The 11,428-nt window shown below is 39.1% G+C and overlaps 1 protein-coding gene across 3 annotated transcripts in view; it reads right to left on the minus strand.

Moving 5' to 3' along the window:
• Window positions 1-11,428, minus strand: part of TFDP1 (transcription factor Dp-1) — a 270,147-nt gene that overhangs the window by 156,309 nt on the left and 102,410 nt on the right. The window lies entirely within an intron of this gene.

An 11,428-nucleotide genomic window follows, 5' to 3' on the forward strand; every position in this document is an offset into this window, starting at 1 on the left:
CAGTGGATTTCCCCAAACCATCTCAATAATGGCCTATGGATTTCCCTTTTAGGAAATGATCCAAACATTTTTTTTTCCAAAGAATAATTTTTATTTTTCAAAATAAATATACAGATAATTATTATAAACTGGTCTTTAAGCCCATTACATTAACAGGTACTAGAATATATGTCTGTCTGTCTTTCTTTCTGTCTCCCTCCCTACCCCTGTCTCTTTCTTTTTGTCTCTCTCCCTCCCGCTGTCTTTCTTTCTGTCTCTCTTCCTGGCCCCCTTTGTCTGTCTGTCTGTCTGTCTTTCTGTCTCTCTCTTTGTCCCTTTCTTCCTTTCTTTCTGTCTCCCTCCCGCTATCTTTCTTTCTCCCTCCCCCCGCTGTCTGTCTGTCTTTCTATCTGTCTCTCTCCCTGCCCCCTATGCAGCAGCAGCATTCCTTTCCCCTCCATTTCCCTGTGCAGCATCATTTCCCCCCTCCCCACATTCCTGTGCAGCAGCAGCATTTCTCTCCCCCCTTCCCTGTGCAGCAGCCACAGAGCATTCCCTCCTCCTCCATTTCCCTGTGCAGCAGCATTTCCCTCCCCCCACCCCACTTCCCTGTGCAGCAGCATTTTCCTCCCCCCTTCCCTGTGCTGCAGCCACAGCAGCAGCATTCCCTCCCCTTCCACTTCCCTGTGCAGCAGCAGCATTTCCCTTCCCCCCCCCACTTCTTTGTGCAGCAGCAGCGGTATTTCCCTCCCCCTCCAAGTCCCTGTACAGCAGTAGCAGCATTTCCCCCTCCCCCCCCCCTTTGTAGCCGGCTCCCTTAGTCCCTTGCCAGAGTTATTTTTAAAGGTGCCGCGGCGGCTCCTCTCACGATTCCCATCTGCATCAGAAGCCTTCTCCAATGTAGGTGCGGCTCGTAAGAGGAGCCGCAGCGGTGGCTTTGAACTTAAAAATAAACTTCGGGCGTGGAGTGTAAGGGAGCCAGCCAGACCGCACATTACCTTAGGGTCTGCGAGTGTGGGGCCATTGTAAGTGAGCATGCGCACTCCTGCCGGCCAAGGGCCTACAGATCATGGATCACACAGGTAGGAGTGAGCATGCGCGCTTAGCGTTTTATTATTATAGATATACAAATATACAAAAGATAACTCAAACATGAAACAGACTAGCTGTACATATCACTGTTGCAGGGAGATAGTATTGATTATAAGCCAATACAATCAGTGTCTCATGTCAAACAAATCCAGCAGGGCCAGTACATATAATTTCAGCTGAACGTATACATGCGAAACTTGGAAGAGAGTTCCCAATGAGCATCACAAATGACTTAATTAAATGATAAGAAGTGACTCAATATATATTTTATGGATATTACACTGAAGTAATTTATGTCAATGGTCTAAAACACAATAAAGTTGAACATGTCTCCATGAGCTAACAGAATGATGTTTTTCAGCTACTGTACACTTTCAAATTTGTTGGCTATGCATACTGTGTTCCACCATAAATACCTTCCAACAGTGCAAGATATTTTTAATAGCCAAAAATAATAGGATATTAAGTAAACGGGCATTGGACTTGGACATAGAGTATGTGAGACCATGTTGTCCAAGAATAATAATTTTAAGATGTAAAGGTTCATTAATATTTAGAATGGTGGATATGGTGTTCCAGACTTTATTCAAATACAATTTAAGATGTGAGCATTGATATAACATGTGCGGCAGTGTACCTTCGAATTTTCCACAGGACCAGCATAGATTGGAGCCTTCTTTGGAAAATTTAGCGAGTTTATGCGGAATCCAGTAGGATAGATGTAATAGAAAGTATATTGATTGGAGGACTGGAGCCGATCTAATAGACTTGAATACTCTGGTCCACACTTTCTGCTAAAGCTCATCATCAGCGGAAATGTCTAAATCTGGATGCCATGCACTCATCATTAGTGATATAGACATAGGTGAGGTTTGTCTCAATAAAGTGTACCATTTAGAGGCAACATTTAGAGGCTTTAAGTGGATCTATAGTAATAATATTTTGAAGAAGATCAGGTATGGATTTCAATTTTAGAAGTTCTGGCTGGTAGATTAAATTTATCACGTACTTCTTCAAAAGTCAACTATCGAGTATTACACAGAAGATCTTGCAGTGTCCAGATATCACATTTTTGCCAAATAGGCCAATTCAAGACAATGTTATCGATTTTTAAAGTGTTATTGTTCCATAATGAAATCAATGTAGTGTCCTTCCATTTGATTTTCATAATGCTATCAAAATGTAAGAGTATCTTATACGATGAACAGAAAATACAATTATATTTTTTCAGAGAGGAGGATATTGACAGGGTGAGAGCAAGATTGTTGATACCATATAAGAATTTTTCCAAAGACAGCCAAGAGGGGGGGGGGGGGGTGCAGATGTAGTTTTATTAAGAAGCCATAATGAGCCCCGACGCAGTATGAAGGCTTGATGATATTTTAAAAAGTCTGGAAAGTTGACTCCACCATTCAACTTATCATTTTTGAGTTTGTGCAATGCTATCCATGGTTAGCAATTTTTCCACAGGAATTTGCTCATGTTTTCAATATCACAGTATACATTCTTGTGTAATAAAAAGGGCAACATACTTAATATGTAGTTGATTTCGGGTTGAATCATTTTAATCATGGCCAAGTGCCCCCACCAGGTAATTTTTAATGGTGACCATTTATGTATTAAGTCCTTTATTATGGATAGCATGTAATCCTCTTTTAGTTTTCCGTATCCTCCAAAGTTGGATCTATGAAAAAACCTAAATATTTCAATTTGTTTGGATACCAAACAAAACCAAAGAAATTGATATTTTGTTTATCTTCATTTCAGTTTAGAGGCATTAATTCAGATTTAGTCGTATTTAATTTGAGCTCCATAGGTATCCTTCCGCTTTGCCTTAAATGATTTAGTATTTGTTTGAGTGCTATTTAGGTGATTTAGTTTTTAAGCTGCTAACTTTACATGCTTTTTGGTTTGTTTCAGAGACTGACACCCAGCATAAAAGACCTTTGTCTTTTGAATGTTCCATTTGGCTTCCTGAATAAATAATGAAATGTGGCACATCGAGTCCAAAGAACTTTATTCAATAAGATAAGTGCTATTTATTTTTGATACATTGCACAGCAACATTAATTTGTGAATTGGAAGTACTGCAATGATTGGGTGGTGAGGTTTTTGGGGGACTTAGTTCCCCTTTTCCCTCTAGGTCTCTGAGCACAATTTTCCTATGAGAATATGAACTAAAAATTATTTGAAAGTTTTTCTTGATTTCATTATAGTCTTTTCATGTAAGCGTGTTTACTTTTTTTTTTGTATTTAATTTGTAGCCAGAGACCCGCACATAGGACTCAATTACCTTGATGACATGGGGGATAGAGTCTGGTATTATGCAAAGCATTATATCATCTGCATAAGCAGCAAGTTTGATTTTACAACCACAATATTTAAATCCTTGAACATCTGATTTTGTTCTTATAGCCACCAGTAACGGTTCTAATGGTAAATTAATCTTAGAAATAAACAGTGGATTTCCCCAAACCATCTCAATAATGGCTTATGGATTTCCCTTTTAGGAAATGATCCAAACATTTTTTTAAACGAAAACTCCAGTCTTGGGCCCTTACTGTACAAATGAAGCTGAATGAGTCCAAAACAAAATTACTTTAGCTTGGTCCAAAATTAAAGCAGCTACCTTCATCTATTCTATTGCCTTCAGGATTCTCACTGCAGATTGAATTCTCAAGTAAAGTTTTGGGTGACATTATAGATTCAACACTTTTATTCAACGATCATCTTAATTCTCTGGTAAAAAAAAATGTTTTTCCAGTCTCCATATGTTGAGAAAAGTGAGATCCTGTTTCCATCAACATTTTGTTGTTCTTGTACAATCAATTCTTCTTTCGAGGCTGGACTATTGTAATTCGGTCTATTCAAGCTTGACCAAGAAAAGCTTACAAAGACTTCAATTGATCCAGAATACTGCGGATAGGCTGATCTGTGTAAAAAGTAAATTTGATCATGTCTCTCTGCTTCTGAAAAAACTTCATTGGCTTCCAATAATTTCCAGGGTTTATTTTAAATGCGCCTGCTTAACATTTAAGATCTTGCATGGCATCTTCCCTCCTTTAATTTCCCTGTCTTGGAATTCTGCAAGATCTAATATTATCAGATTTACTCAGAAATTCTAATTGTCTTTTCCTAAGCCAAAAGGCGTTATCTACATTGGCATATTAGAGAAGTCTCTACTTTTCAAAATTACTGAGTTTTGGAATAATCTTCCTGTTCAACTGGGCTCATTCCAACTATTTCGAAAACATCTGTAAACTTGGCTATTTTCAAAGTTGTAAATTCCACTTGTCCCTTTACTATTCCAAAATCATATTGTATTTGTTCTCTTTGCTAATTTTTGTAAACTGTGCCGAGCTCTATTGCTTATAGAGAAAATGCGGTATATAAGCCTAAGGTTTAGTTTAGTTTAAACCTTGCTAAGTTGATTTCATCACATTCTTCAGCAACAAATTCCAGAGTTTAATTACACGTTGTGTGAAGAAATATTTTCTCTGGTTTGTTTTAAATCTACTACTTAGTAGCTTCATCACAAACAAGTGATTCTTTTTGTCTACAGAGGCTGTCTATTTACTGTTCCAGCCTACATTAATAATTTGTTAATTTCCTGTACTCCTTTCCACCCAATTTGCTTGTGCTCTCTTCTCCTTCAGTCCTCTGACTTAAGGCTCCTTTTACGAAGCCGCGTTAGTGGCTTATCGCACGGAGCTTTTTATTGTGCGCTAACCCCCGCGTTAGCCGAAAAACTACCACCTGCTCAAGAGGAGGCGGTAGCAGCTAGCCCGGCTGGCAAATTAGCGCACGCTATTATACACATTTAACTGCTAATACGGCTTCGTAAAAGGAGCGCTTAGTATCTCACATGAAAAAAGCTTTCAGTTATCTAGGTCTCAAATTATAGAACTCATACCACCCTCTCTTCTCACGAAACAATCCTCACCTCTGACATTTAAGACAATGCTCAAAACACTCCTTTTCTATGAGTCTTTTTGCTTTTCTCCTCATCTTAACCTCCTCCTCCCTTTTCCCCAAATTGTCCCTTTTCTCTTCCACCTTTTTAATATTATGTTGTACATCATATAGTTGTCCAATAGCTCTCTTACAGTATATCGTATCATAAATATACCAGTACTCATTCCCTAACCCCGAGTTGCATCACTATTCTCACATCTCTCCCTTTCTCTTATATCTTATACCCTGTGCATAATTAATGTAACTTTTTTTCATTTAATTGTTCATTTAAAAACTTGCATTGTAACCTAGGCCATTTATTGTGTCATATCCCGTTCCTAACCTTTATTTTCTAGGTTTATAAACCAATTAGATATATTTTTGATGGGTGGCATATCAAATGTGTACTGTATTTATGGTCTATTTAAATTGAATAAAAAAACAACATCTATAATTAAAAAACAAACAAAATATATAATCGCAGGCAAGTAAAATAAGTTCAGGAAAAGGATCTAGGTGTCATTGTTGATATGTTGAAACTTTCTGCTCAGTGTACAGTAGTAGCTAAGAAAACAAACAGAATGTTAGGAACTATTAAGAAAGGAAAGGAAAACAAAAATGAGAATGTTATAATAGCTTTGTATCGCTCTGTGGTATGATCGCACCTTGAATACTGTGCTCATTTCTGTTCACCTTATCGTAAAAGAGATTTAGCAAAATTAGAAAAGGTACAGAAAAGTGAAAAAAAAATGATAAATGGGATGGGACGACTTCCCTATAAGAAAAGGCTAAAGCAGCTAAGGTTCTTCAGCTTGGAGAAAAGACGGCTCAGGGGAGATATGATAGAGGTCTATAATATACTGAGTGGAATGGAACGGGTAGATGTGAATTGTTTGTTTACTCTTTCCAAAAATATAGGACTAGGGGGCATGCAATGAAGCTACTAAGTAGTAAATTTAAAACAAACTGTAGAAAATATTTCTTCAGTTAACGTGTAATTAAAATCTGGAATTTGTTGCCAGAGAATGTGATAAAAGCAGTTAACTTACAGGGTTGAAAAAATGTTTCCTAAAAGAAACATTCGTAAGTCATTATTAAGATGGACTTGAGAAAATCAACTGCATATTTCTAAGACAAACAGCATAAAATCTGTTTTACTCTTTTGCTTTTGCATGGTACCTCTAGTTGGAAAAAAGGTTTGCCAAAGAAGAAAAAGTGGACTGTACAGTATCCAAACATTCTATATGTCCACTATACCATAAAGAAGGGCTATTAGTTCCTGATGTACCAGAATCATTCTTACTTGAGTTCAGTGAGGAAGAGGATGAAGCTTCTAGTCCTAAGCTATCAATGTAACATCATCCAGATTTCCTTCCATTCTCATTTGATTCACACCTCCTAATACAAGGTGAACTGATTGACCTTGTCAGGAATTTGAAACTACCTAAGAGTAAGATAAAGCTGTTGGGCTCCAGACTACAGCAATGAAGTCTCCTGCTAGGTGATGGTTAAAGTTTCAGTGTTCTGAAACTGCCAAAATGATCTTGTTCTATTCATCTTCCTGGACGATGATCTTGCAAGCCTGCAAAATTGATGGTCTAGTGCAGGGTTAGGCAATTCCGGTCCTCCAGAGCAGGAGCCAGGTCAGGTTTTCAGGATATCCACAATGAATATGTACGAGATGGATTTGCATGCACTGCCTCCTTGAGATGCAAATCTATCACATGCATATTTATTGTGGCTATCCTGAAAACCTGACCTGGCTCCGGCTTGCGAGAACCGGAATTGCCTACCCCTGGTCTAGTGCAGTGTTTCTCAACTCAGTCCTGGAGTACCCCCTTGCCAGTCAGGTTTTCAGGATATCCACAATGAATATTGCCCGAGTAAGACCTGGACTTCAGTGTCTGTCTCTTATATTTTTAAGTTTTTAGGTAAATTTTAGTTTAATTTTGTTGGTTTCTACTTTATTTTATTCCTTTCATCTATCTTGATTACTGCAACTCCATCTACCTAAGCCTAACAAAGAAAAGTCTCCTCAGACTCCAACGGATTCAGAATACCGCAGCTAAACTAATCTTCACAAAAGGCAAATTCGACCATGTCTCCCCGCTTCTGTCTAAGCTCCACTGGCTCCCAGTCATCCTCAGGGTTCGCTACAAATGCGCCTGTCTCACCTTCAAATCTCTTCACGGCATCCTTCCTCCCCTCTTTCCACTACCCTGGCTCTCGAATTCTCACTCCACTAGATCCACTCAGAAATTCAAACTATCCTTCCCATCTCTAAATGGCATTTTCCATACAGGAAAACTTGGAACATCCCTCCTCTTCAGGATCACCGAGCTGTGGAACAACTTTACTGCCCATCTTCGGAGTTCGACCTCCCTCCAACACTTCAGAAAACATCTGAAAACCTGGCTTTTCTCCAAAATGTAACTACCCCCCTCTCCATTATTCTAAGTCCCCCTTTCCTTCCTGTTTACCAAGCCCTTCTTCCTTCCATTGGAGTTCCTTTCTTTGTTTTTAATTCCTGTAAACCGTGTCGAGCTCCACTTCTGTGGAGATGACGCGGTATATAAACTTAAGGTTTAGTTTAGTTTATCTTATTCATAGTTTTACAGGGTTCTGTACTTTTTTCTTTTAATTTTCACTCAGGCGAGTCAGAAAACATCTTGGATAGGAGGAGTTTGACAGTTATAGAATCACAGCATAACTGTTTACTAACCTAAAGGCCTGGAATAGTTAATTTTCAGCAGAGGCCCTTCCTACCTGCGTGTGGTGACTGGAGATCCCTGCAGGGAGATCGTTGCTGGAGGTGGGACCAGTGGAGGTATGGTTGATCGCTATTGGTTGTTGCCTAGGATGGTGCGGCATCTGCTATCTCACTGGGGAGGGACTGATGGTGTCTCTGGATCCGTGGAATGGGGCCGTGCCGTGGACTCCTCCTCCCGGTTGTCTGCCGATGGAGGCAGAGTGCTGTATTCTTAAGGAGCTGCCCATGAGCATCCGCCGCCCACTGAGAGCAGTGCTATCTGGCTATCTCTGTGCATCTTCTGCCTGGAAGTGATGAGTCGGAGCTGCAGCAGCTGGAAAGCCCGAGCTGATATCTGTCCCATCTGGACTTTTGCCGTTGGGATTATTTAAAATATGCTAAAGCAACAGAGCTGCTTCAGGAAATTGGACTTCTGTTAGACTTATTTGATTTTTTTTCCCTAGTTTATGAATTATTTTAAATTTTATTTCATTGTTTTTACCCCTATTGTTTTTATTTTATTAATTGAATTTCCCTGAATTCTATTGTTTAACAGTTCTTCCCTTCTATTCCTTTTTACATATTACTTTAATTCATTTAGAAATCATTTACATAGATAGTGCTCCTATCTGTAAAGTTAGGAATTTCTATGAAATATTCTACATGCTTCTCTTCTCTCCTTCCTGCCCTCCATAGTCCTCCCTATCCTCCTCTAACTCCTTCCTCTGTAATGTCACCTAGAGCTTGTATAGCAGGGATCTCAAAATCCCTTCTTGAGGGCCACAATCCAGTCGGGTTTTCAGGATTTCCCCAATGAATATGCATTGAAAGCAGTGAATGCACATAGATCTCATGCATATTCATTGGGGAAATCCTGAAAACACAACTGGATTGCAGCCCTCAAGGAGGGATTTTGAGACCCCTGTTGTATAGGTATATGCGACGCACAAATCGAAGAAAAAATAAATAAATAAAAATGCATGAAATAAATTTGCATAGAATGGAGGGAGTGGATATCCTGAAAACCTGACTGGCAAGGGAGTACTCCAGGACTGAGTTGAGAAACACTGGTCTAGTGGCAGCCCTCAAAATTGTTCATGATCTAGATCATTGTTTCTCAACTCGGTCCACATTGAATATGCATAAACTTGATTTGCATACACTGCCTCCGTTCTATGCAAATTTCTTTCATGCATATTCATTGTGGATATCCTGAAAAACCTGACTGGAAAGGGGGTACTCCAGGACCGAGTTAAGAAACACTGATCTAGATGAGTTGAGACAGTTCATTGATTCACTAAAGATTCATTTTAAAGTTGTTTTGATGCATAATGGCAATGTTTTCCCATTTGGTCATGTACTTCTTATAAAGGAAACCTATTACAACATGAAATAACATTTGAGGTGCATGAACTATGACCAGCATCAATGGCAACCTGAAGGTTGTTGCTCTTACTTGGTCTGCAGACTAATTACACAAAGTACTGCTATTAGATCTCTGAAAGGAATAGTTGTGCAAGAGATTTCCACTACATCAAGAGAGACTGGCCACTCAATCATTGGAGATTGATAGGAAAAGTATTCCACATCTACTAATTGTTTAATCAAGAACATTTTGTTAAGCTGGGTCTTAAATGAAGAACTCTGTCAAAGCCCTAAACAACACAAAAGCAGCTCTGAAATATCTCCATGGAAAATGTCCAAGGTTAAGTGAAACTATGATAAAGGAAATTGTCTATGGTTCCTGAAATTCTCCAACTTCAAGATGATGCATTTGATAATGCACTGTGTGGCAAGGAAAAGGCAACATAGAAAGACTTCCAATTAGTGGCAAAACATTTCTTAGAAACAGTAAGGCAGACTACAAGCTACTGGTAGAAGACCTTCTCAAGGCATACCGCCTTGATTGCAGTAGGTCACTAAAGATGCATATTTTGCATTCGCATCTAGATTGATTTCCATCCAACTGCAAAGCAGTGAGCAACAAACATGATGAGCGATTACACCAGGACACTGCAGGAAAGGAGAAACACTATTAGGGTAAATGGAGCCCATTAATGCTTGCCAGATATTAACAAGAGATGCTCCACTTCATGAATACAAGAGACAAGCCAAGAAGCAGAATAGACATCAAGGACTAAATATGTGTGTGTATATATATGTATATCTATATATATTACATAACACTTTTCACTGTTTTCATAAGTTTTATTTGTATAACGTTTGCAGAATTTTAAAGATTTACATAAAAAGGACAGGCAAAATTAGCATGTAAAACAACCATACATAGATGAAGAGACATAAGTTTACAATTTTTTTTAAAATTAAAACTAAACTATGTAAACAGTATACATACATGTAAAAACTTTAATATCTTGGAAACAGTAGCCAATCAACTGTTTTAATCATCATATTTGAAATCAGCACATATGTTTGAAATAGCATTTATCTCTGAAGTAGATGACTTCTAAACAAACTGTAGACCAGTGATATTGCTCTTAGCTCTAGGTTGATCTGATCATATTTTCCTTCTTAACCAGTTCTTTAGATGCAAAGCAAGAATGGTGTGCTCATATCTGTGCGGTGCTGAAGTTATTTGAAATCAGGCAGCTACGTGTCTCACAGCAATGAAGTAAGCAAAAGCTTGGGCCTTTGTTTTTATTAGCCAAGACAACTTATCTCACTTTAATTGATGCAAGTAGAGGAATGCATAAGGCCTTGCATAAACTGTGACTTAGCAGCATCACAAGGGAACTCTCTCAGGAACTTATATGGGTCATTAAATTCCTGGTGATCCCTATTAGAATGTCTGATTTCTAATCTGGCGGGGGAAACCAGTCTCTTCAAATAATTCAGCTGCCAGAGTTGCTAGGTTTTATCATACTGTAAGATTAGGTTTATACCTTCAATAATCTTCTTTCTGTTAGTCCCAGGAAGATTCCATATGCTAGGAGTTCAATCCCAACCCGCAGTATAGATTTTGCAAAAATCTAAATCTTTTTAGAAATCATGCTGCACTCCCCCCAGTGGTAGAATCAGTTCAGTCCCAAACATAAGAACTGCCGCTGCTGGGTTAGACCAGTGGTCCATCGCGCCCAGCAGTCTGCTCACGCGGCGGCCCTACCTGCATTCGTTCCGGTTCAGCAGGAACTTGTCCAACCATGTCTTGAATCCCTGGAGGGTGTTTTCCCCTATAACAGATTCCGGAAGAGCATTCACTCTCTGGTTGAAGAAGAACTTCCTCACATTTGTACGGAATCTATCCCCTTTTAACTTTAGAGAGTGCCCTCTCGTTCTCTCTACCTTGGAGAGGGTGAACAACCTGTCTTTTTCTACTAAGTCTATTCCTTTTGTTATCTTGAATGTTTCGATCATGTTCCTCTCAGTCTCCTCTTTTCAAGGGAGAATAGGCCCAGCTTCTCTAATCTCTCACTATATGCCAAGCACATACCTGTAAATCCAGGACAAGGGGGTACAGGGGAAAATCCCCCACCAACACAAGTAGCTCTGCAAAATATTAACAAGTAATAAACAGGTACAAAGGCAACTCAGAAAAACATTGAGGAACAATGCAGTACTAACCTGCTGTGTACAACGAGCAATCCAAGAAAGGCCTTCGGTAATGTGAATACTCACAGAAACTCCCCACAGGAT

The sequence above is a fragment of the Geotrypetes seraphini genome, chromosome 6, assembly GCF_902459505.1.
Source record: "Geotrypetes seraphini chromosome 6, aGeoSer1.1, whole genome shotgun sequence".
NCBI lineage: Eukaryota > Metazoa > Chordata > Amphibia > Gymnophiona > Dermophiidae > Geotrypetes > Geotrypetes seraphini.